At 43.8% G+C, this 26339-nt stretch overlaps 1 protein-coding gene across 1 annotated transcript in view; it reads right to left on the bottom strand.

The window, feature by feature from the left end:
• Positions 1-26339, bottom strand: part of LOC107111006 (neurexin-1) — a 736478-nt gene that overhangs the window by 271634 nt on the left and 438505 nt on the right. The window lies entirely within an intron of this gene.

Here is a 26339-nt window from a genome sequence, read left to right as displayed (position 1 = left end):
TAAGTGAGGTTACTGTGTGGGAGGATAGTGTTTGAAGGTGCGTGGGTGTGTATAACCTGTTGAAGAGTGGTGCTTGTTTCAGGGAGTGTGGTTTCTGTTTGTTTCTTTTGCCTGGCTGTAACTGATTGCAGCTTTTTGTATTTTTGCCTGGGGTTGACTGCTGGCCCCGCCCTCTGCTGGGTGAGCCTTAATTACATTAGGCTCCTTTTTGCCAGAGGCAGGAGCCTTTGGCGTGAGTACAAGGACTCTTAGCCTGTGGGTCTGGCCTGGGGGCTCCATAGAAGGCTGAGTAGCTCTTACACTCTATATTTGTTAAGCTAGTTTTTGCTTCTGCAAACCCTTCACAAGTAGTCTTGAGAGGAAATTTGGCAGAGAAGTTATCAAAGAAGTGACAGTTAAACTAATTTAGAAAAGGATTGCGACAGCATGGCTGGTGAGGGAGCTGAGGCAGTGACGTGCAAAGTCTGTGGCATGTTCGTATTCTTACCTGAGAGTAACAGCATTATACTTGCAGCAAGTGTAAGTTGGTAGCTGTACTGAAGGAGAAGATACAGGGACATGAGGCACGCTTGTCCACATTCCAGTTTATAAGGGAAAGTGAAGAGTTTATGGACAGAACACATGAAGCACTCCTGAGAGGGCAACAGGAGGAGGAGGGAAAGGTATCTCCGCAACTGGAGGAGCATCCGACTCAGGAGAAGGGCACATGGAAGAATATAACCAACAGGAGCAGGAAGATCAAGAGACATTCTGAGCCTCTGTTAGTAAGCAATTGGTTCCTGGATCTCCTCGCAGATATCGATTCTGAACCACTGAAACAAGGCCTCTGCCCCCAGCCTCCACAAAGCTTGAAGAAAATTTCTCAGACCCTAGTGGATAAGAGGACTCAAGTCTCTCTTCCCCAATATAGGGAAATGCATGTGTTGGTAACTGGGGATTCCCTACTGAGAGGGGTAGAAGCTAAAGTGTGCCAACCAGACTTGTTGTCTCGAGAAGTATGCTGTCTACCAGGTGCATGCATCCAGGATGTGACAGAAAAGGTAGGAAGACTCATCAAGCCCATGGATTATTATCCCTTCTTGCTCATCCATGTGGAAACAAATGATACTGCCTGGCACAGCTCAGAATGTATTAAAAGAGACTATGTGGCTCTGGGTAAAAAGGTGAAGGAATTGGGAGCGCAGGTTGTATTCTCGTCAGTTCTTCCTGTCGAAGGCCATGGCTTAGGAAGGGAAAGAAGAATACAACAGATCAATGATTGGAAAGGTTTGGATTTTTGGACCATGGCTTATGCTTTGGAGATGAAGCTCCTCTATTGGGAGAAGGTTTGCACCTCACGAGGGTAGGAAAAATGTGTTTGGAAACAGCTTTGCAAACCTAATAAGAGGAGCTTTAAACTAAATCCTGTGGGGGAGCGAGACGTAAATGGAAAGCCAATAACTGGAGAGAAGAACTCTAAAGTTGGATAACATTAACTCTAATGCTGGATAACATTAACTTACATGTAAATACAGAAACGAAAACCTCAGGGTACATGAAACATGGATTCCGATGTCTCTACACTAATGCACAGAGTATGGGAAACAAGCAGGGGGAATTTAAAGTCCTCATACAAGAAGGGGACTATGACCTAAATACACATTACTGAAACTTGGTGGGATGACACTCACAATAGGAATATTATGATTGAGGGGTATAATTTATTTAAAAGGGACAGACAAATAAGGCAGGGCAGAGGAGTTGCATTATAAGTAAAGGAGGTATATACTTGTGAGGAAATACATGAATCTGAGCATGAAAGTCCAGTTGAGAGTCTCTGGGTAAAAATAAAAGGAGTAAGAAATAATACTGATATCATGGTGGGGGTCTGCTATAGACCACCAAGCCAGGCAGAGGATTTGGATTAGACACTCTTAGAACAGATTACAAAGTTCTCAAAGAGACGGGACATGGTGGTCATGGGAGATTCCAATTACCCAGATATCTGTTGGAAGTCCAACTCTGCTAAAAATGAAAGGTTCAATAAATTCCTGACTTGTCTTACTGACAACTTCATTTTCCAGAAAGTGGAGACGGAAACAAGGGAATCTGCTATCTTGTACTTGATTCTTACCAACAGGGAAGAACTGGTAGACGAGGTGAAGATAGTGGGCATCCTGGGTAATAGTGACCATGTAATTTTGGAATTTACAGTATTGGAATTTTGGAATTTACAGTAAAAGCTGTTTGTAGTCAGACATAGGTTGGACTTCAGGAAAGCAAATTTTGATAAACTTAAAGTTATTTTGGGTAGAATCCCATGTTCAGAAATATTTAAGGGAAAGGGAGTTCAAGAAGGATGGGAGTTTATTAAAAGTGAAATACTGAAGGCACAATAACAATTCCTATGAGAAGGAAAAATGGGAGGAGCCTAAAGAAGCCAAGGTGGCTCCATAAACAGCTTTCTAAAGACTTGGGAAATAAAAAAGACTCATTCAGAAAGTAGGAGGGCCTTATAACCAAGGATGAAAATAAACAAATAATCAGTGCTTGCAGAGAGAGAGTTAGGAAAGCTTAGTATGAGCTTAGGTTAGCGAGGGATGCTAAAAACAACAAAAAGGAGCTCTTTACTTATGTTCAAAATAAAAAAACGAGCAAGGACATTGTAGGCCCATTGCGGGGATAGGAAAGTGAAATTGTAACAGATGATGAAGAGAGGGCAGAACTGCTCAATTCCTACTTTTCCTCAGTCTTCTCTTGCAAGGATAATGGTGCTCAATATGGCAAAAACTGAACACATGATGAGGGAAGGGAGTTGCAGCCTAGAATTGATAAAGGGGTAGTACATAAACACCTAGTTTCTTTAAATGAAACGAAGTCCTCAGGGCCAGATGAGCTGCATCCAAGGGTACTAAAAGAACTCACAGATGTAATTTCTGAGCCTCTGTCCATTATTTTTGAGAATTCTTGGAGAACAGGTGAGGTGCCAGAAGACTGGAGGTGGGCAAATGTACCCATCTTCAAGTAGGGGGAAAAGGAGGATATGGGTAACTACCGACCCGTCAGCTTGACATCTATACCTGGGAAAGTTTTAGAACAAATAATCAAACAGACATTCCTTGAGCATTTAAAAAGGATGGCTGCAATTACTAACAGCCAGCATGTGTTTCTCAAGAACAAGTCATGTCAGACTAATGTTCTGTTTTTTTGAGCAAGTTACTACCTTGCTGGACCAGGGGAATGCTGTAGACATAGTTTATCTTGATTTCAGTAAGGCTTTTGATAAGGTTCCACATAATATTCTTGTTGACAAATTGGAAAAATGTGGTTTGGATCCTGTGATTGTTAAGTGGATCTGTAACTGATTGACAGATCGCACACAAAGAGTGCTTGTGAATGGTTCCTCATCTTCCTGGGGCGGAGTGACAAGTGGAGTGCCTCAAGGATCTGTCCTGGGACCTGCTTTGTTCAACATCTTTATCAATGATTTGGATGAACGGATAGAGGGAATGTTTATTAAATGTGCAGATGATACTAAATTGGGAGGAGTAGCAAATACGGTAGAAGACAGAGTCAGGATACAGGATGATCTTGACAGGCTGCAAAACTGGGCTAAAACTAAAATGAATTTCAATGGGGATAAATGTAAAGTTCTGCATTTAGGTAGGACAAATCAAATGCATAATTATAGGTTGGGGGAGACTTGTCTTGACAGTAGTATGTGCAAAAAGGATCTAGGGGTCTTAGTAGACCATACACTGAACATACCTAGAGTACTGTGCTCAGTTTTGGGCACCACAATTTATGAAGGATATAGACAAGCTAGAACATGTCCAGAGGAGAGCAACGAAGATGGTGAGGGGTCTGGAGACCAAGTCCTGTGAGGAAAGGTTGAAGGAGCTGGGTATATTTAGCCTGGAGAGGAGACGACTGAGAGGTGATATAATCACCATCTTCAAGTACTTGGAAGGCTGTCATATAGAAGATGGTACAGAGTTGTTTTCTGTTGCCCCAGAAGGTTGGACCAGAACCAACGGGTTAAAATTAAATCAGAAGAGTTTTCGGCTAAACATTAGGAAGAACATCCTTTAAAAAAAAAAAAACATTTTTATTGCTTTTCTAAAACTACAACTCTACAGGGTCAGGGAAAGGGAACAACCTAAAATACAGAGTAACAAGGATCTTAGTTACAGTAATTTAAGATTGTACAGGATTAAACCCACTCAGCCCAATCCAGGAGTGAGAGGGAACCCTGTGTTTCAGCACAGGAAACAAAATCCACGAGACAGTCTGTACTCTCTCTAGGATTCACAACAGTTTGCCACCAGAATCTCTTCAAAGGGGTCCCCACCCAGCCTAAGAGCAGAGATTCAATCTCTCAGCTGGCACCTGGGACTTAACACATCAGCAACTCTAGCTCAGAGGTGCACACAATTACTCTCATGATGGTAGCTCTCTGTGGTCAGCACTTAGACACAAGATTTAGCCCTGGAGTTCAATTACCGTATCAGAGACAATTACAAATATGAATGATCTTTATTCAGTGTAAAGCATAACAAGAGACTAATGGAGGATACAAAAATAATAACAGCCTATGGCTAGTTGCCCTTACTGCACATTAATAATAATCATAGTTACCGAGTTCAGTGTAGCATCAAATAGTCCAAGAGTGTCCATTGCATAACAGTACAGGTTGGCACCACGGGATTTTGAAGAGAAATCCCATCTTGTGCAGGTAGATAATCCAGGACTGCTCAGAGATATAGATCCACAATAACAGAAGACTGGCAACTGGCAATCAGTTCACAAAGAAACTATTTGTTTCAAAAGTAAGGATCCCAGGAGCAAGAGCAAGAGAGCTCTTCCCTAAAGAACCACGGAGTTATACCCCATGCCAGTCACCATTAGCTGTGGCCGTCAGCCAATCACGAGTGGCAGGGGTGTGTGCCCAATTTCTGGTTGCCATAGCTGCCACATCAGGTGTGTGGGGATTGGCTAAGAAGTTAGAGGTCCTGCCTGCAGTCAGGTGATCCAACTTCCAGCTTTCTCCATTGTGTACGTGACATGGCCCATGTAGGCCATACAAGCAGAGCCTTCAAGTCTGGCTCTCAATAGAGAGGTGTTAAGGAATGTGGGTATCTGGCATGATTATATGGCATGGCTATTTGGTGGTTCAGCCATCTGGTCAAGTGACAGAAATCACACTAGGCCATCTGGCCTGCAACAGGACATACAGAGTTTCATCACAGGGAGAAGGCATGAGACTTTAGAAACGATATTTCTATACAAAGATAGTTAAATCATCTCTAGTTCTGCAAAAAGTAAGATGTGAGAATTATGAATAACAAAAGAAAATCAAGTTAAACAGCAAACAATCTCTGGCCTGGTTGATTATGGTGTAAAATTCGCTTTAACATTTTATTTATTTTTTTATTTATAAATTCAATTTATAGCCCTCCCTCCCCACAAACGCGGGCTCAGGGCGGCTCACAAATAGGCATAAGCCAACACATAAAACACATTAAAACCATATAAAATCATTACTCTAGATGTTCCAGAATGATCTTCCATAAAGATGATGTCTCAAAGATGGTATACCCAATCAATGCTGTCAGTTCCATGTAACACTGTTGATCTCTCTTCCCAGGGCCAGATGCTCATGATGGCATCATAGTGATGGTACAATAGTGTCGGCTTCTACAATAAAGGTAGGGGTGAGACTAACAAGATCAATTATTTTGCTTATTTCTTTCCTCTTAATTTTTTATTGTTCAAATTAATTTTAATCACAATCGAAGGATTCTGCCATGATGTTCAGGTTGATGTCAAGACATTCCTTTTCTCTTTCTTCCTCTGCATTTTTGTCATTTTCTGCTTTCTCAGGACCATTTGCTTTATGCTTGCTGCACCAGGAATCTTTTCGCTTGGTGAACAGAGTCTGTTCTCGCTGGGGTTTCTTTAAGATCCTTTTGCAATCTCCATATTGGAATTGGTCTTCTGATCCAGTAGGTGGTGCAGATCTGTGACAATCGTTTGGGAGACTCTATGGTTGTTTCCGGATTAACGCCGGAAAAGAAATGCTGGCAGTTCCCATTAAAGGTTTCTTTTTTGCCGCCATTCTTTGTGCATGCTGCTTCATTGTTTACAGTAAGAAAAAAGTTCAAATAGACTCTAAGGGTCCGATGGTCTATCGCTTATTCACTAGTTAACACCATTTTCAATCAAGTTACGCTTTTTTCCAAGCCGTTCTTTCTGCCCCTCGCTTAGGGAAGAACTTCCTGACAGTTAGAGTAGTTCCTCAGTGGAATAGGCTTCCTCGGGAGGTGGCGGGCTCTCCTTCTTTGGAAGTTTCCAAACAGAGGCTAGATGGCCATCTGACAGCAATACTGATTCTGTGAACTTACGCAGATCATGAGAGGGAGGGCAGGAAGGGATGCCTCAGTGCTTAGTTCTTGTGACCCTTTCTTACATGTCCAGGGAAAAGCGGATTGCCACTTTGCAGTCAGGAAGCAATTTTTCTCCAGGCTGGTTTGGCCAGGGATCCTGGAGGTTTTTTGTCATCTTCTGGGTGTGGAACAGTGGTCACTGCAGGTATGGAGGGGAGATATTTATGAATTTCCTGCTTTGTGCAGGGGGTTGGACTAGATGACCCTGGAGGTCCCTTCCAACTCTATGATTCTATGGGCTACAAGTTTATGTGGGATGCCCCAAGTATGAAAAAAGTGACTTGTAATTGACCAAGATAGAAATAAATGATGAGAAATGAGTGGATTTTAGGAGGAACTGAATATCGCAAGCAGTTGAGAAGCGGATAAAGGACAAATAAGCAGAGTAAGATGAAGAAATTGGCACAAGTATTTATATAATTCAGCAGAAGGAAATGTGTGTGTGTGTGAAATTTTCAAATAATTTCTCTTTCCTTCCCCTGTGATTCCTCCTTGCTTCATTTAATACTAACATTATGATTAAGTGCCTCTCAGTAGCTTCTGCATCCTGAAAGGACTTCCAAGGCCAGCAGAAAAAAAAATGATTTTGTGAGTTAAAAAAAAAGAATATTCCTCAAAATGTCCTAACTAGGTCTGAGCATGCATGAAATGCTGAGGGCAGTTGAGAGTGAGTTTGGGCATTCGGAGGGAGGGAGGAGAAGGGGAATTAACCTGCTTAGGTCCATAAGAACCAATAGCATCCTGGAGGGCATAAGACATATATTTAGGCATATGTTGGGGATATTGGTAGATTCCTTCTGTAGAGCTGTGGAACGGGGCCATGAAGGAACAATGCAAATTTTACAGAGTTTATCTGAGCTGGTCAGAAGCAGGTATAGATCAAAAGCAGTATTTCAAATAGCTTGTTCTTGATTTACTTTGGTAGAGGCATACAGAACTTATGGTCCACCAAGCTAATCTGTCCATGATCCATCAATGGTAGAATACCGTGGAGGCGAATCTCCTGCTGTTCTATCTGCAGTATAAGGGGGAAAGTGGAGTTTGGAAAGCCATACGATGAGGCTGGTGGTCTGCTTTCAGCTTCTGAATCCCCTAGATCCACATTCCAGTACTGTACTGTTATAAACTCTTTTTGTGTCAGGTCAAATGGGATTTTCGCCACAACTGAGGCTCAGGGGGAAAAAAAAGATAATGGCCCTTTGTCAAAACCTCCATGGTAAGCAGCTCCCTGGCTGCTTATCTGCTTCTCTATTTCTAGGGACCACTCAGATTTTATTGGAACCCATACAGCAATTAAAGAAATCAAGCACATAATCAAGCAGAAGCTGCTGGGTCCTCTTGAAGTTAAAGGATCAGAATGTTTAATACCAGGAATGCAGTTAGCACAGGGGACAAGCAATTACAAATGTGCTTACTCAAAATAAAGCAAATGCAACTTGCATTATACACTTAAACTCTGGCCCCATCCAGACTGAGCAGCCCTTGTGGCTGTTAAGGCCGGGAGCCGTCTTTGCCTCCCCCCCCCAGAAGGAGGAAGAGGCAGAGGGACAGTTCCCACTAATCCAGGACCTGGTGGGGGGCAGGGCTAAGGGCCTTATTAGATGGCTTTGCCCCAAGCCATGGACATACGATCACCAGGAAAGTTTATTTCCATTTTTTGAGTCACTGTTGCATGTTGACCTTGCATTAAATACAGACAATGTGCTGGAATGTGTATATTATATTATCCTCTCCCCCTTTTCTTTCATTTGGCATAGGTATTCTCAAAAGTTATCAGCTCATTCTGTTGATTTGGTACACACATACAAATTCACACAATTTAGGCTTGCTAGGTTCCTACTGGGGGTGGGGATCCCCTGCCCCCAGCATCCATTTCCTACCAACACTCGGGGAAAAAGGAGAAATGGTGTGTGTGTGTTTGTTTGATGGCCTGTGTGCTGCAAGTGACGTAACATTGCAAAACTCTATGGTTAGACCACAGATTCTTCCGCAAATGTTAGAGTGTCATTGGTGATGTTGCCAGCAAGAGTCCAACTAGTGATTCTCCTGCCAGCTGCCAGCCTTGCACATTAAAAAAACCCCACAATCTAGCAGGCTAAACAATTTCCTCAGGTAATCACACCTAGCAAAGTCTTGACACTTAATAAATGCTAAATGATTAATGACAAAATAGGAGGGTTGCTGGCTGGGCTGTGAACTTCTCCCATGGGTCAAAGAAAATCTATTACTTGCCTGGATTAAGCTGAGATAAATAGAACAGAATAAATATCTAGTTGGCAAAATAAACAATCAGAAACACTGAAACAGTTTCAAGTGGAATACAACCAAGTCCCCCCCCCCCATTGCCCTTATTTTGAAGCTAAGGGGGGAAATCCCTTATTTGCACCTGTTACTATACAAAAATGCAATTAATTTCAATGGACTTTTAGATTTAGTGGCATGATTCAGTTGGGGGTTTCAGTTTGCATATGATGTTCCCCCATCCATAATGAAATTATATGTGTATGGAGGTATACAGTTCTTTTTGTAAAGATTTCAGAGCAAACATATATGGGATAACCTCATTTATTCCATACTATAATGCTGTGAGGTAGCTTGGCTGAATCCTGCCCAAGGTTATTCAATGAACTTCCTGGCAAAGCAGGAATTTGAAAATATTCCAAGCACAGCACTATATCCTCACATTACACTGGCTCTGTATAAGGTCTAGGAAGGAATCATTTTTCTCCATTACACTGTTGCATAACTTCCTATTACCCTGCATTTTACTTCAAAATTCTGAGTTCATTTGAAGAATTTCTAAATTAATTCCCAAACTGAAGTGTATGTATTCATTTATTGCCTCTGGGTTACCAGTGCATGCATGCAAACTGAGAAAATATTACAAAAATTGTACTTATGATTTGATTACTTTTTTGGTGAAGGGTTAACATACCAGATACATGCTGGTAAAAGTCCATGTCAAAAGAGTCCTAATAAATTACATGTATGAACAAATCAAGATTGCTTTTTTGTTATACAGTATCAACCGTCATTATGTATGGCATTATTGTAGATGGGAGAAAGACATTAATGAACAAAAAGAAGTGAAAATATGTGCATGGTCCTCACCACACAATTAGGAAGTTAAAAAGGCAACAATGGAGGACCCTTAATAAATCAATTCCATTACAGAAACAAAAGCAAGCAATTTGGAACTCTGAAATCTTGGGAGAAACTTGAACCAGGAGAATTTCACATGCGTGTCTAATCAGTTCACAGTTATGTCCCTTTATTCCACAACATGCTGGTCCTGTTAGAATTCAATGTGCATCCAACATCCTTTTCAAACATTAAGAGTTACAGCCACCACCTTATTCTGGCTCAATTTTGCCCACCTTGTTCTTTCTAGGTCTTCATAATGAAAAGCAGAAAAAAAGTGCCATTTGTTATATAGCAATGTCACTTTAAATTATTTAGCAGGCTTAATACCAACCCATTTCCAGGGCAATTAGACTGTACAATATGCTGATTGATTTTCACCCTCCCCTCATATAATCACATAATGGGTTATTTTCCTAAAGCTATCTGACATGGTGTGCTTCATAAAAAAGATTTAATATTCATAAAGGTAAAGGTAAAGGTTCCCTTGCTCGAAAGCCAGTCAAATTCGACTCTAGGGTTGCGGTGCTCATCTCCGTTTCAAAGCCGAAGAACCAGCGCTGTCCGAAGACGTTTCTGTGGTCATGTGGCCGGCATGACTAAACACCAAGGTGCACGGAACGCTGTTACCTTCCCAATGAAGTGGTCCCTATTTATCTACTTGCAATTTCTTGCTTTCGAACTGCTAGGTTGGCAGGAGCTGGAACTAGAGACGGGAGCTCACCCCGTCTTGCGGCACCCGGGTCTCGAACTGCAGTTCAGTGTCTTAACCACTTGAGCCACCGCAGCTCCAGTTAATATTCATAATAAAGGGGAAATGGGAAAATACGTTGGGATGTTCTGTGCAAGTGAGAGAGAAAGAGAGAAAGAGTGAGGGTTCTGGGATTTACACTTTTTTTTTTCAAAGCTAATAAAATGGATTAATTCAAAAAAGGAACAGATCAATTGTCCCATCTTTGCAATTGGATTCCTCTGAGAAGTTCCCAAGCAAGGCATGGAGACAAAAGCTGCACCCATTTTTGTTCCCAGCAGCTGGTATCAAGTGGTGTATTGTCACTGAACATTTATTTATTTTTATTCAAAACATTTGTGTGCCACCTTTCTGCCCAATGTATAAGAAGTAGAAGACTTGGTTTTTATACTCTGCTTTTTTCTACCCTAAGGATTCTCACAGCAGCTGACAATCATTTCCCCTTCCTCTCCCCACAACAGACACCTTATGGTGGGGCTGAGAAAGTTCTGAGAGAACTGTGACTGGTCCAAGGTCACTCAGCAGGCTTCATGTGGAGGAGGCGGGAATCAAATTCAGTTCTCCAGATTAGAGTCTGCCACTCTTAACCACTACATCACACTGGCTTTCCAACTTAGGGTCCCCAAGGTGGTGAGCAATCAAAATGATGTTCAAATACAGATAAATGCACACAAAAACATTTTGAAAATTAAATAAAACACATAACCATGTAAATATAGAGACCAATATGGATAGTCCAGGTAACTATCGAGGCTAATAGCTGTAGATCCTGGCTTGCAGAATGGAAAGATTCACATGGAATTAATTCCCATTTTATCTAAAGTAGATGCACAACTAATATTCTTAAACTTACTCTCTACTCAAATCCAAACTGCTGCTTTATGTTTTTACATTTTTAATTGTAGCAAGCAAAATTGGCTTCTGCCCCAACCTGTTTTAGATGCCCATTGTACCTACATTCCTTCCATCAATATGAGCATACAAGAAAATTGGGTGGTGATGTCATTATGTACCTCTGCCTACTACCCAATAAGAGCTTAGGACACCAAACGCCAATCAAGATATCAAAAGATGCTACAAATAGTAATGTAAGCTCTACCAAGGAATTAAAAGTGATCTTTTAAGTCACAAATCAAAAACAGATCTCTCTGTCAAGTCTAAGAAAGACTTAACATGGAAAACCTCATAACATGGGAAAGCATCAAGACTTACAATAGCTTTCCTTTAAAACAAAACAAAACATACCAGCAGTTGTTCGTGTATTCAGTGGTTTCCACTGATTTCTTGTTTCTCTAAAAGTCTACAGATTTGCCCAGGAAACTGATAAGGATATACTCCTACTGAGACATTATCCACTGCCTTTCAAAGTAGAAGTCTGCAAAAATATTCTTAAAATGCAAGCAGATTAATAATGTGGAACAATAATTGGGCTGTTCGGCAGTATTCAGTATCACAACTGGATCAAATTCTCTGTTGGAGTAATTCCACCAAAGCCAATTATGCCAACAGAGAATGTTATAATCTAATAGGTAAGCTTTCCTGAAGCTGGCATCAGAAAACAGTTGGTTAATGACGATGCAGCTTAACAGCAGCTGCTTGACTTTGGCTTGACTTTCGGGCCTATGACTTGAGAGAACATGTTAGTAGTGGGGCTGGGGTACAAAGGTTTGTAGTTGCAAAGTGCTTTGTCTCGGAATCTGTGAAAGGCCTCCATTAAGAGCAACTTGACATCTGAACTAGAGATAGAACAAATACTCAGAGAGAAAATGCATGGGTTGAGAGAACATTGTTGCAGGAATTTGCATGGTGGAAACAGGTATATTTCAAAATCAACAACCATTATCCTTCATTCATGCACATGCCTGATCTCATAACTAAGCATCACAGCCTAAATCTTGAAGAAACACAGAAAGTACAATAAAAAGGCAGAGAAAAATGGGGGGGAGTTACTGACAGGGAAGGAGTACTGACAGAGCCTTGGTGGGCCAGCCGGAGAAGATCGGTATGCAGTTGTAGCTGATTGGTAGTGAAAAGTGCTGTCAAGTCAAAGCCAATTTGTGGCAAGTCGATCCAGTTAGGTTTTCAAGGCAGAAGACTTCAGAAGAAGTTTGCCATTTCCTGCCTCCACATAGCAACCTTGGATTCCCTTGGTGGTCTCCAATCCAAGTACTAACCAAGGCCAACCTTTCTTAGCTTCTGAGCTCCATCAAGATTGGGCTAGCCTGGGCCATCCAGGTCAGGGCTACAGCTGATCCTGTTAAGCAGCTAAGACTGCTATTAGCACTTTTTTCCCCTTTGAGACAAAAGATAGGTAAACCATTTGATCTCAGGTTTCTTACCACCGGAGAACACAAACAGCTGAGTGTATGAACTGGTTCCACCAAAAATAATTGGGACTGAGATAATACAAAATTTTCATTTTGGCACTGGATGTGTAAGTCAAACACACGTCATCAAGAAATACTGAGCATGCCTGTAAGGAACAGCTCTCATTTTAGTATATGTTTCGCTGTTATCTTAATTTGGTGAAACTTAAAAGATATTTTAGAAAGTGTGAAGGATGTTGCCTTAACATTTGCTGCCTAAATTATAGCTAACAAACATCTGTTTAAGCCACAGGGAGCAGAGAATTCATTTGCAAAGGATGAAACTGATTGGCTGAAGGTGAGATTCCACTGTCAGCACTTAATTCCATCTGAAACAACAGGAATCTGACTCCAAACACTTCTGCACCGGTTTGTTCCAATGGACTGCTGTACCTTCGAACAATGGTAGCGTGAAGGACAACTACCTCAAATATCTACTGCAAACTAGGGAAAGGAAGAAGTTGTATATATTAGGGATCAGATTACAAGTCTGGATGTTTTCTGATTAGGTCATTGTTCTAACTGTCCTCCCTCCCTCCATACTGTGTGTTTTTGTACTATTATTCTTAGAATTTTGAATTGTTGTTAGTTTGACTATTGGTAATAATTCCCACATCTTTACAAATCATTCTAATTTCACCCAACAGGTTTTATGGCAACATGGCATTTTAACCCAGGTATTCCCCAGTCTGGCTCCAAAATTCTGTCTACTACACCTAAACAATAACACCTTAAACTCTATTAATATAACTACTTAATATAGCAGCATGCATTTAAACAGGTTTTTTTTAAAAGTATAAACAAACTACAAACAATATAAAGAATCAGAAGCAACAGATGGAGTAAAATAAAAAGATGCTCCTGTGTGGCTTTAAAATGGGAACAGAAAGCTTCAAAAGTAAAAATATTCTCTCTGAAGTGTATCCTTCTTGAAGATGAAATAATTTAAAACAGATTCAATGAATTGGTCACCCAATTCAGATGGGGGTGAGCCCCTCCACCCTGATATATTATTTATTCATAAAGATCTTTTAATACACCAGACAACCATAACGATGCATTCAAAGCACCAATTAATTCCTCTTTCTTGTCAGGCTGTATTCCAGGATTTTCTAAACACAAATACTGAAATGCTCCTCTGAAAATTTATTCTTTTAAAATGCAATGTTTCTGACTGCTTGCAGTTTTTCCCCCCAGAGATGCCATTATCCTTTTTGCCACTGAGTTTCCACCCACATTTTGTAATGCTTCATGTGAAGTGTCTCTGGTAAGCATGCACATGCAACAAATAAACTGTTATAACAAATTACATGGGGCTATCCCCATGTAGACCAAAGCTACAACAAATTTCTTTGTTCGCAAAGGAATAAAAGTGCTGTATGTGGATTTGGCTAGAGTCCTGGTGACTGTGCTCCTGATCCAGAGCATATACTGCACGTGTGGAAACTGAGGAGACCCTGGAACTCACATCAGACAATTACATCTGACATAAGGTGAGAACTCAGTGTGTCTACTGTGTGACCTGACTCTTGTCCCCCCAGGAGGGTGGCCAGGTCTGGGCTGGAAAAAATCTGGAGACTTTGGGGGTAGATCCAGGAGAGGGTGGGGTTTGGAGAGGGGAGGGGTCTCAGCCCAGTACAATGCCATAGAGTCCACCCTTCCCCCCCCCCCCCGGGAGCTGATCTATGTCAGCTGGAGATCAGTTGTAAAAGCAGATCTCCAGGTCACACCTGGAGGCTGGTAACCCTACCTCCCAAGGGGGTGGGAATGGCACAAATGGGCCATCTATAGCTTGTAGTAAAGCTTACATTTGCATTCAGTCTGAATCCCTGACAGTTCCCTTTGAAGGATCATAGGTGGCAGGTAGAGTTGCCAGGTCACCCGTGGCCACTGGGGGGGGGGGGCTGGGGGAGTTGCCAGATCCACATTGGGAAAATTCTGGGAATTTGGGGAAGGAAAGGGACCTCAGTGGGGTATAATGCCATAGAGTCCATCATCCAACACATCCATTTTCTCCAGGGAAACTGATCTGTGCAGTCTGGAGATGAGCTGTAAATCCGGGGGGTTCCCAGGTCCCACCCGGAGGCTGGCATTTCTAGTGACAGGTGTTGGCAAAGTCCTTCTCTGCCTACAGTCCGGAGGAGACCAGACCATCCAGAATTTTATCACCTCTTCTAGTGTGTGTGTGTGTGTGTGTGTTAAGGCTGCCAACTCTGGTTTGGAAATTTCAGTGGGGGGGGGGGTAGAGTCTCTGGAGAGCAGGGTTTGGGGAGGTGAAGATCTCAGTGTGATATAATGCTATAGAGTCCACCCTCCAAAACAGCCATTTTCTCCAAGGGAACTGATCTCTGTCATCTGAAGATGAGTTAAAATTTCAGGAGATTTCCGGACTTCTTCTGGACATTAGCAACTTTTGTGTGCATGCGTGTATGTGTCTGAGAGAGAGAGAGAGAGCACCTTCTTTCTCTAAGTAGAGTTGTATTGGCATCTTTCTTTCCACAGGCTGAAAAATGCCAACGATGCAATGAAAATGCAAAGACAATGGAAGGTAGAAGGCAATCTCTTTTTATCCTTCAGAAGAAATGTGATGTACTTCGGTCCTTCCCTACAGCAAAAATAACTAGCAATCTGCTCCAGCTCATATCTCAAACAAAGTGCTCCTAATAGTCTTCCTTTTGCTTTGCTCTCTGCCTCAAAGGTCCACAGTAATTATTCATCAATTGTTTAGACACATAGCCCTGGAGGCCAGTTAGTCCTCAGATTTGCTACATTAAGGAAATTCCATGGTACAATAACTGGAGTGACAAAAGCAGTGCACATTCACAAATGGCATTATAAGAAGGCCATTCAAAATAAGTGACCCATTCAAAATCTCTGTAGAAGCTGCCGGGCTTACCCTCTGCTCCCCCCTCCCTTCAGAGATCAGTTCACCTAAACAAAACGGCCAATTTTGGAAGGTGGTGTCTGTGGCATTATATCCATTGAAGAAGAAGAAGAGAAGAGGAGATTGGATTTATACCCCGCCCTTCACTTGGAGTCTCAGAGCGGCTTACAAACTCCTTGCCCTTCCCCTCCCCACAACAGACACCCTGTGAGGTGGGTGGGGCTGAGAGAACTCTGACACAAACTGCTCTTTTTCAAGGACAGCTGTGCCAGAGCTTGTGACTGACCCAAGGTCACATCAGCAGGTGCAAGTGGAGGAGTGGGGAATCAAAACCGGTTCTCCCAGATTAGAGTCCACAAACTTAACCACTATACCAAACCATTGAAGTCCCTCCCCTTCCCAAACCCCACCCTCCTCAGGCTCCACCACCCAAAAACATCTCAGGTATTTTCCAACCTGGAGCTGGCAAAACTCACAGGAACTGTTTTGAGTCCCTGTCTTTCTACAACATCAGCATAATGCCACCTCTTGGTACATCCAATTTCTGGACACTTTGAACACATTACCATCAGCTTCATATATTTGACAGCTTCTGTGGGTTATAGAGTACAACTAGAACAGTATTTATATAGAACCTCAGAGAATTGAAAGCACTCCAAATTCATTATCTCACTAAGCTATTCAACATCCCTATGAGGTAGGTCAGAGTTATCATTACCTACGGCAGATGTGAAGCAAGTCCTGACACTGTAGGATCTGTATGGATAAAAAGCCATGAGGGAACGAAGGAAAGTTCCACAGATTGCCCCCTCCTCCCTTTACATTCATGAAACTCCACTTAAAGGAGGGAGAAGAAAGGATATTCTACCTCTTCACTGCATCCTCGTTTCTGACATGGCTTTCTGTCCAAACAGGTTCAGCCATCATCTGTTGAAGGTAAAGTTTCTGGGAAGGAAAATGGGTAGATGATCTGCACCTGCCAGCACATTCTGCTGGCCCCTACTTAGTAGTAAAATCCCTTTAGCAACCTGTTTGCATCAATAGATTATGTACCATAAAAACCCATGAAAACCATTTCAGCCAACTGTTAATCAACTAGAATTAAACAATTTCAACAGCATAGCAACACACATTAGTTAAAACAAATCCAAATAGTTAATAAAACAATTGCCCAAGCATTGTGGGCAAGGAACAAAAACACTGCACAGTTAAATAAATTCCTGGAAAAATGAGGAGGTCACCCACCACTAAGTAACATGGAAGACTAGGTGCCAGGTGACCAACTGAAGAGACAGCATTTCAAAACTGAGGTGCCACCACAGAAAAAGCTCTGGTAGAAACCTACCATACTTTAGATTGAAAGGAGAAGCCATTCAACATTAGAGAGCTCTGGGGATACCTTAGGTCTATCAAAGACAGAATATATATTTTTTTCCTGTATCAGGCATTCTAATCAATGCTTTTTCTTGAAAATAATCCTTTTTTCTAATATGAGAACCCATTACTCATGTTGCACTGTGGTTAGTCTATCTTTTTGCTTTCTAAAACCAAAGGTTCTACATTATGAGAAGAAGGACAGGATAAATATCACAGGTGAACAAGAAGCAGCCTTATTCTGAGGCAAACCATTGGTCTATCAAGGTTAGGACTGTCTCATTTGATTGGTAGTAGCTTTTTAGGGCCTCAGGCTTTCACATCACCTGCCCCTTTTAATTTGAGATACTGGGGATTGAATTTGGGACTTTCAGTATGCAAACCAGGTGTGCTACTACTGAGCCACATCCCCTCCCTGGGTTCATGGCATTTGTATTAAAAAAATACTCTGAGTTTTACCTCAGTCATTGTCTCATTACTTCTTTCAGCAAGCCTAAGCTTGTATCACAGACTGGCAGTATGGACCAATGCTCCCTCTAAGCTGTGGAGTCTTGTGAGCAAAAAATCTACTTTGTGAGCTACTGGCACTAAAGCTGTGAGTGAGTGATTTGGCTACTGCATAAATTAGTTTGCTCTGGAGCCATCCTTCGTGAGCTAAGACAAAAATGTGTGAGCTGGAGGCTAAAAAAAAAGTGAGCTAGCTCACACTAACTCAGCTTAAGGGAACACTGGCATGGACCTAATAATATTCACCTACTTTATAGTGATTTGGTCTGAAGGGCTAATTCAAGTTAAGTGCTTCTGGTAAACAGATTATGCATTTTTTCTTTGTTTTTAAAGCAGTTTTTTAAAAAAATGGTTAAAAAACCTGCAGAATTTATTTGACCAAGGATGAGAATGAGACAGTAGAAGTGAATATCTGAGTACAATATTGGTACCAGTGCCTCCCTCAAACCACTTTCAACCCTCTTGAAAACCTCTCTCTCTCTCTCTCTCTCTCTCTCTCTCTCTCTCTCTCACACACACACACACACACACACACACACGGGGGGGGGGGGGCTCCCCACACCCACCCCCGGGGGGGGGGGGGCTTATTATTATGACAAGGCTCCTTCCCAAACCGAATGCTGTCATTGGCATTTGTTGGATTTCCCCCACACACACACACTTCATTAAACTTTTGAAGCCATTTGATGACTGCTCTGGACACTTTATAATTAAAACTGAAGTGTTCTTCATGCAGAGCACTCGTGATGATCAGTAAAACATCAGGGCCGGTTATTAGATTTATAAAGTTATTTAAACCTCTCTGAACTTCCAGAGAGAAACGGAATTAACATGGACTGTCAATCAGTGGGGTCTCTTGTAATTGCCATCAATGTTGATCCTCTAAACTGTGAATGCCGACAGGTGCTCCAATGGACTTTTGGATTATAGTCCCAATGGTGTTGTCCGTGCCCAGCAGCAGGCAGCTGAACATGTGGGAGCTAATGTGTGAATCCCAAAAGGATCAGAGCTGGAGCTAGAGGGAGCAGTGGGGAATCCATAGGGGACTTAATTAGGCATAGTGGATTGCAAGGTTGGGTTTCAACTGAGAAATCCATAACGGGGACTGGAATGAAGGGAAAAATGCAGTAAGGGCGAATGAATCAGGGAGGCTGCGGGGAGGAACAAGATGGCTAAAGAGTAACAGAAGAACAGACAGCTGAGAGACAGAAATAGCTGGAAGTTGACAGGGCACTAACAGACTGTCTGGGACTGTAGGAGGAGGCATGACCCTTAGCAAAATTGTGACAGTTGTCAGTCCATCTCCAGCCTCCCAACCCAGCAGTTCCCTCCATTCTCCTCAGAAGCCACAGAAGAGATTCCTTCTTGCCTCCTTTCCTCCTAGACATCTTTTAAAAATGGTATGACAAACCACACATGCCCTGAACTCTCATGAGACTCCTTCAGTCTGTGAGAGTTCAACCACCATTTTTGTGTGTGTGTTAGTGACCACAATCAATGGTAAGGTTTCCAGGGCAACCAAAATGCTGGGCAGACGCTTGTGAGAGGAAGGCGACTTGTGAGAATTTAGGTAGCTCTATAAGATGTGTGTTTTCAAAGAGGGCTGAAGGAAAGAGGTCAAAGAGGATTAAGATAAAAAAAATTCTCAGGCAGCAGTGGGAAGGCAATCCCAGGGGTATCCCACTCAACATTTGGGGAAGGAGCAGCAAGCAGTGCAAATGGGTGGAGGTGCCAGGTTTTACTTTGGTTCAGTAAAAAACTGGCATTGGAAGATCAGAACAACAATGGACATATCAGAGCTAAACTATGTCTTTGGCTTGACTTGGGAAACCTGTGCAAAGACTAGGTAGCTCCTGGTTCAAATCTTGTGAAGTAGTTATTCTTCTGCTAATGGGTTAATGACTACATGGACCTTCCCTGTCTGCATTCTAGCACTAGAAGGCACAGCAGTTTTTAACTCGAATTTTAGAAGCAATGCCATTTTTTTTTTTGTTAGCGTTCCAATCTTTCTGGATATCTGCTTGGAAGATAGATCCAGGAGGTCAGCTGTGTTGGTCTGAAGTAGTAGAACAAATTTAGAGTCCAGTGACGCCTTTAAGACCAACCAGGGCTCTTTTGGTAGAAAAAGCCCAACAGGAACTCATTAGCATAACAGGCCACACCCAACAGCAGAAACATATTAGCATGTTAGGTCACACCCCTGACAGCACAGCTCATTAGCCTATTAGGCCACACCCCCATGTTACCAGAAGTGTGGTCATCCAGCCACTCCCACCTTTTGCTTCTTAGTCTGTTTACCTTGTTTGTTGTCAAAACCCAGGGCTTTTTTTGTGGCAGGAACTGCTTTGCATGTTAGGCCACACACCCCTTATGTAGCTGTTTGGTGTGGCTTATTATGCTAATGAGTTCCTGCTGGGCGTGGCCAACTCGGGAGCCAGCCGGAACTCCGTTCCTGTGCGTTCCTGCCCAAAAATAGCCCTGAGACCAACACAGTTTCATTCAAGGTATGAGCTTTCATGTGCACACACACACTTTTTCAAATACGTTAAGATGGAAAGTAAGGTTCAGCCCCTGTCTATAAGTCTGAACCTTACCTTCCATTCCAATGTATTTGAAAAAGTGTGCATGCACATGAAAGTCTTAAAGGTGCCACTGGACTCTAAATTTGCTTGGAAGAGACTTTATTTTATTGTCTGTGCATCAATCAGTCCAGTAGAATGCTTCCTCTTTTTTGTCTGTGATTTCAACAGAGTCACATGAAGCATCACGTTAACATTTTCTTTAAAAAGGTAATTGGCAAAAGAAAAACAAAAAATCCCAGTGCAACACAGACCCTCTAAAAACAGATTTTAAAAAATAATAATGAGTGAACATAAGGAAGCCAGAGCCACAGAAGATGACAAGTGGTTCAGAAAAAGACCAAGTAGTCTGGCAGACAACAACTGAGTAGCATCTAGTGCTTCACACGTGAAAACAGAGGCATCTGTGTCTGTTTAGAAATCACATTTTTTAACCTTTATAAACCCAACAGAAGCATTTTAGTGTATATTTGTCACTCCAAGCAGCCCACCCTTGAAGCTTCTCCCCACACCTCTTTGCTCATTTGCTCTCCTGTCCTTCAGAGGAGAGCCAAAGCAACCAACATGGTGCCTAAACTCTTTGAAGATTCCCATGTCTTGCAAGAGTGGGCAGCCATGATCAAAAAGGGATGAAAAGTGGTGAGCAGCATGCATTCTGGCTCTCATCCAATGGGTGAGGGGCAACAGTGAAACAGAGAGGAAGGACCTTCCCTTCTTGTACTAGCCCTGTCCACACGTTACAGTGAATGCATGTACAGCTTGCATGTACACCTGCTAAATCACATTCACTTTACAGATGAATCCAGCAACTGGTACCTGGATAAATGTGGGGTTTCAATCACTCATTCAGCTGTAAAGGCATTGAATGAAACATGAGAATTACTCAGTATAAGTATAAAGAGAAGTCAAGTGTTCATTGTACTTGGTTTTACATGTGTTCACTGTAACTTGCGAACAGAGCTATTGATAGTTATTGCCTGCCTCTGCATCTCACATGAACACATGAACTTGTCTTATACTGAATCAGACCTTTGGTCCATCAAAATCAGTATTGTCTACTAAGAGCAGCAGCAGCTCTCCAGGGTCTCAGGCTGAGGTCTTTCACATCACCTGATCCTTTTAACTGGAGATGCCGTGGATTGAACCTGGGACCTTCTGCATGCCAAGCAGATGCTTTAGCAGTGAGCCACAGCCCCTCCCCAGTCTCGACCCTTAATATAACTTGATTGCGTGTCTTTGTGGGATAAACAGCCTTGTATACTTGAAGCACTAAGTACAGTTGTTACTGAGAGAGGAAACCGAGGCAAGAAAAATGTCCCTGATTATCCAGAGGCTGTCTGCCTTCCTTGTCATTTGCTTCAGGCCGAGTTTCCCCTTGACTGTGTCAATAGCAAGGCTGATTCAGCAGGTTCAGCTGGGATCAGTGATCTGTAAGCCAGTCCCCAGTGAGCCATTAACAATTTTCATCCAATTTGCAAAGCTGTTCTACAATACTGAGATAGAATCTGTCTCCACCCTCTAGTACAGTGCAGGGGCAAGCAACACTTCTCCACATTATTACAGTCTCTTTCTCAGAATATTTCTTTTAGCTAAAGCGAACTGCTTCAGCTGCCTTGGAATGAGCCCTAAACCTGGGCCAAGAATGAATTTTCATGCATTGCTGCAGCAGGACCATGGAACTCTGCTGACTCTTGCATGAAAGATCTAATTATTTTCATATAATCATTTCCTCTGCCGTATTTGTGTGTGTGTGGGGGGAGCGCTCTTGAGGTCAGCTTTGTTTTTATAAAAGAATGGTGCAATATGAAAAGTGACCTTATACTTCTTCTAAGCTCAATGTAAATAAGACAAATAATCCCCTGGCAAAATTAAATTTGTTTCTAATAAAATCTGTCTCTTATCAACTTATCCTTTGCTCATTTCTTGAAAGATAAATTCATTGCAGCTATTCCAGATACCTCATGTCTTCATTGTATGCACATGAATGGATGTGAGAGAAATATTTATTATCTTCCTTTGGCGACCAACAACAATACACCCAGACTTTAATTATTATCATAATTCCTATGTTCTACCCAATGGATTTGTTACATCCCAGAAGTTAATAAAACCTGGAAACTAGCTGCTTCTGCAAATCTCTGCCCACAGATACTTAAGGGGTGTTGATGGTGTGATATACTGATATATATATATTTTTAAAGTCTACATTGCCAACACTGTGGTATTACATAAATGTGGAATTACATCAAAACAGGTAGTGTTCCCACTAAATTGTGATGACGCCCACTGATGCACTAGTTTTCAGCCCATAGCTCATGGATTTTGGCCATGAGCTATGGGCTCATTTTTGCCTGAGCATGGGGTGATGGGGTTCTCTCCTGCTTCCTTCTCTGGGGCTGCTGCTGCCTCCCTCAGTTGTGTGGGAGAGATGGGGGGTGGAGCCTGCTTCCCCTCCATTGGCTGGGGTCTCCTCTCCGACCTCCTCCTTTGGGGAGGGAGGAGTTGGGGAACTTGGTGGGAACACTGGTATGCACATCTGGGATTGTGTTTGGGGATGCTTTGTGGAGGCTGCTTTGTGTTGAGCTCTGTGTTGGCTTCTTGGGGCATGGGACATTCATGGGTCTTTGGGGCTGGTGTGTGTGGGGTGAGCAGAAGTTGACAGCTTCCTCCACCCCCCTTTGGCACAATGCATGCTCCCTTGAGTTCTCCTTGGGGGCCCACTCAGGCAGCTTATATGGGGTTGGCAGTTGGCGAGCAGGCTTTGGGTTCTGGGTGGCTTCCTGACTTGGATGGGTGGGGAAGGCCATTGCTCTGGCTGGGGAGGTAGTGCCAAGGCAGGATCTGGGAGTCACTTACTTGCTTGTCACCATGGAGAGGCAAGAGAGAGCAATGTGGGGAGGACGGGGATGGGGCCTGGGGGGCTTCTGCAGAGGTGCCTCATGGGGCTGGGGTGGGTGGCAATTCACCTCTAGCCTGCAGAGGGGAGCAGTGAGGAGCATTCCTTTCTCTGGGGGACTGTCTCTCCTGTGCAGTGGGGGCCAGGCGGTGGTCCCCAGAAGGTGAGTAGAGGGGGCAAAGCGACCATGGGAGGAGTGGCTACTGTGGGGCCTGGCAGGGAGCAGGGGGTGGCAGCAGTCCCAGATGTGGGAGATGGACCCTGGGGAGAATGCAAGGAGGTTGGCGCCATGGGTGGGATGCATGGGTTGGAGCAATGTGCTTCATCCACATTGGCGTACTTTCACCCAAGCTTCCTGTCTGGTGGGTTCTTGGCATGGGGACGGGCCACTGAGCTGCAGTCCTTGCCTTCTGACACTGGCCTTTTGCCTCTTTTTGGGACTTAAAAGTGGGGGTTGTGTGTGCTGTGGAGTCAGGTTGTGTGCTTATGCAGGGGGAAAGGCATAGAGCTCTGTGTTGGCTGCTGGAGTGTTCGTGGCCAGAGGCCAAGGCTTTGGGTTGTGTGCAGTTCTTGGGTCGAAACTTTTGAGAGTTCAGTGTGTCGCCCATTCCTTCTGCAGAGCTGCTGCTGCCTTCCTCAATCGCACATGAGAGATGCGGAACCAGGCCTCCCTTCCCTTCATTGGCAGGTGTCTCCCCCTCCCCCTCCCTTGGGGAGGAGGGGAAGGGGAGGGAGAGTCCCCACACATGAGAGAGGACAGAGCTGGAGTTCCATCATGGCACCTTTAAGACCTTTAAGACCAACAAAGTTTTATATGAGGCATGGACTTTTGTGTGTTCATTTCCACAGCCTCATTCTCAGTTGAACTAACTGTTGGTTTCAGCTGTCTCCATCAGCTCTTTTGGCCGCTTGGGGGTGGGGGTGGATATAAACAGGTTGCTTACCAGTAACTGGTGATCTTCGAGTGGTCATCTGTGCATTCACACCAATGGATCTAGTGCGCCTGCGCTGGATCTGCCGGTGCCTTGCAAGCTCTCTTAAAAGGATTTTCGTGCCTGGCCCAACTGAGCATGCCCAGGAGCCCCAGTGAGCATGCCCAGAAGGGCAGGCACGGACATCCCGCCAGTTCCTACCAACCGCCGTGCATCAATCTCCTAATAAAACAAGTAGAAGAAGACAGCAGCGGGGCAGGAGGGTGAGTGGTGTGAATGCACAGATGACCACTCGAAGATCACCAGTTACTGGTAAGCAACCTGTTTATCTTCTTCGTGGTCTCTGTGCTTCACACCAATGGGAGATTAGCGAGCAGTAGCCTACCTGGAGGCGGGTGCTGTCAGGTGTTTACTGCTTAGCCGATGATAAAACCTGACGTCCCAGACTGTCACTGGTGGACTGGCGGACGTCTAGGGCGTAGTGCCTGATAAAGGTGTTAGGCGTGGCCCAGGTTGCGCCTCTGCAAATGTCTTGCAGCTGTACTCCCTTCAGGAAAGCAGTGGATGTAGTGACAGCCCTGGTGGAGTGAGCCCGTACCGGGCCTGGCAACGGCTGTTTCGCCAGTAGGTAACAGAGTTCTATCAGACCTACGATCCACTTGGATAGACGTTGGGCAGTGATTGGGGTGTCCACACTGGGTGTGAATTCCAGTCCCAGAACACTCCTGCTACACCCTGAGGTTGTCATTCCACTCTGGGGCCTGTCATTCCACTCCCAGAACACTCCTGCTACCCCCACAGTTTCTCATTCCACTCTGGGGCCTGTCATTCCAGTTGCAGAACACATCGTCTATTCCCAGGGGCTTTCATTTCACTGTGGGGCCTGTCAACCCACTCCCAGTCATTCCTCTCTGGGGCCTGTCATTCTACTTTCAGATCATGCTTCAAGCCTGTAGGGGAAGCGAGGTGCACTCCAAGCCATGATTGTTGGTGAGAAATGGTGCACTCCAAGCCACGATTGTTGGTGAGAAATATTCATTCTATTTTAATTTAAGGACACCATTTGACACCTTCTACTGTTAAAGCATAGCAATGACAGTAATGGCAGATTAAAGAGCTTTAAAACGCATTCGAAATGAGAATATGGAATTTGCAAACAGGTTTCAATCCAGTTTAACATGATATATGTAGAAATGGAGAAAAAAGATGGAGCAAAGGCGTGGCTGTTCGACACTGCGGTGAACATGGATTAAAAGGAGACTGCAGAAAGGGCCCCAGTTTGGTGTAGTGGATAGGAACATGGACTCTAATCTGGGAGAACCAGGTTTGATTCCCCACTTCTCTATGTGTAGCTGCCGGTGTGACTTGGGTCAGAGCTGTTCTCTCATGAGCAGTCCTCAAAAGAGCTCTCTCAGCTCCACCTACCTCACAGGGTGTGGGGAGGGGAAGGGAAAGGCGATTGTAAGCCGCTCTGAGACTCCTTCAGGTAGTGAAGGGTGGGGTATAAATCTAATCTCCTCCGCCCCCTCCTCCTCCTCCTCCTCCTCGGACCCTCTTTCTCCACTCCCTACTTTCTACAGAGTACACTGCTGCCGCCACCAGATAAATCCTCAGAGGTTTTGTCCAGCTCAATGATCTGTACCCATGCTCCTCTCACATTTCATCTCTTAAAAGACCTTACCACTAGCTTTGCCTCTTCCTCTTTCTCCAAATTGCGATGCAGGGAACCAATGTCTTTCACATTTCTGGTAAGTGTGGACTGAACTGGGCTCAATGTGGCTTACAGAGATCAGCTTAACCACATTTAAAGTGAAAAGAACTTGAATAAATAAAGTAAATTGAAAGCATACGCTGGGCAAGCAAACACAACAGATTGAGCAAGGCCAAAAGAAGTGGGAATACACACACATCCTCTTCTCTTGGCACAAAATTTATCTCTCATGATGGTAATAAGAGGTCAATTGGCAAAATCTTTAAGTAGCATTCATTTTAGGCCCATCCATTAACTTGGGCTGCAGTCACACACGCAGGAGCAGGTGGCTAAACGCCTGCTAGTAACATCTACGAACAGCTGCTACAGCTGTTCAAAACCCACCGCGGCCAGAATGAGCACCTGGCCCCTGTCCCAGCTCCCACTAACCCAGCGGTTCGAAAGCAGGAATTAACATCAAAAACTGCGAGTAGATAAACTGGGTACCTACCTTAGATGGTAGGGAGCACCCTCCCCCGTCGAGGGGGTTTGTGGAGTGTCGGTGGCGAGCGGTGAATGGCAGAGCGGCGAGCGGCAAAAGATGGCTACCGAGTGTAACATCCACGGTGGACCGGAGCAGCGGAGAGGCGGAGCCAGGAGGCGCGAGGTTCGTGGAAGGCGCAAGTGCGGCGGTGCCTAAGCGGACTGAGCCGGAGCCGCGCCGGAGCGTACCTGCATGCCAGAGGGGCCTGCCGATCCACCACCAGAAGACCACGAGGAGAAGGAGGAAGTGA

Source organism: Gekko japonicus, unplaced genomic scaffold, assembly GCF_001447785.1.
Source record: "Gekko japonicus isolate JY-2015 unplaced genomic scaffold, Gekko_japonicus_V1.1 scaffold447, whole genome shotgun sequence".
NCBI lineage: Eukaryota > Metazoa > Chordata > Lepidosauria > Squamata > Gekkonidae > Gekko > Gekko japonicus.
This window is presented reverse-complemented; position numbering and strand designations above follow the sequence as displayed.